The sequence below is a fragment of the Atta colombica genome, unplaced genomic scaffold, assembly GCF_001594045.1.
Source record: "Atta colombica isolate Treedump-2 unplaced genomic scaffold, Acol1.0 scaffold331, whole genome shotgun sequence".
NCBI lineage: Eukaryota > Metazoa > Arthropoda > Insecta > Hymenoptera > Formicidae > Atta > Atta colombica.
The window spans coordinates 41,991-43,408 of record NW_017259439.1 but is presented as its reverse complement, the minus strand read 5'-3'; positions in this window follow the sequence as shown (position 1 = coordinate 43,408).

Below are 1,418 nucleotides of genomic sequence, written 5' to 3'. Positions count from 1 at the left end.
TGTATAAATGGTTTCATTATTTATATATTCTTAAATAAAAAATATATATTTTCATATTGTATGTATGTGAAATAAAAAATATTGCTATTTTACAAAAATTTTACAAAAATGTAAACATATATTTCCGAATAAATAAGTTTTTAATTAGCAGTAATTAGTAAATAATTTTCAATAAACCTATATAATATAAACCTATTAATATAAATTTTTTTATATTAATGGAAATATGTAAGAAATACATAATTAACATATAACAAGTAAATATTATTGTTTCACAATTCGCATGTGTAACTAAGCTTTCAATAATTATATGTATATGTATATAAGGTTGAATATATACGCATAGATATTATTCATATATTTCATCTAATATAAACATAAATAATTTCTTAAAGAACATATACATAAGCAAAGATGGCAGCTCAACATAAGTATACACAAACTCTTATATCTGAAATTCATATAATAAATTATACAACCAAATTGCATAATTTATATTTTCTAAATTTGTCTATTTCTAAATAAAAATGATATTTTTAAAATTAATGCAAACAATGAAAAGTATTTATATAAGTACAAGCGTCTCATTATTCTGTATATATCATTCTATTCTGTATACATTATTCTGTATATATTATTATATTATGCAACTTTATTATAAATTTGAAAAATCGATTGCACTTAATTATAGATTACAATGTGAAATTTGTATTAAGTATCTATTATATTTAAAAAAATAATATTGTAGGATGATTCTTATTATATATTAAAAAAATTTTATTATATATGAAATTCATATTTTTGCAAATATTATTTTTATATTATATTTTATGAATCATTCCGAGACTCAGTTCTGATTATACATGATATTTCCTGTAACTGATTATTTAAAATGTCTCCGTTGTTTTTGATGATACGCGAAAATATCACAGGGGATCTTGTTCGGATTCGAAGGAGCACATACTATGATAAGCAAAAAATTTTTCTCATTTTTTCAGATTTCGTCACCTTTATTTTTTTTTAATGAAATTGTATGTCCATATTTTTTTTACACAATATAGTTCCTCTAATTATTCTGCACATAAAAATATTAAGGTAGTGATATAAAAAAAAATTAGTTTACGAGATATTTTATTCTGGCATATATTGACATAAAATATTAAATAACTCATAAACTATTAATTTTTTAATACTCATATCTTAATATTTTTATATGCAGAATAATTAGAGGAATCGTATTGTGTAAAAAAATCGTACAATTCCATTTAAAAAAGTGGAGATGACCTTGAAGTCTCAAAAAATATGATCTTTGATTCTTGAGAAAAATTTTTTGCTCATCATAACATGTATTCCTTCGAATCGAACAAAATTCCTTATAGTATTTTCTCGTCATCAAAAACAATAGAGATATTTTAAAT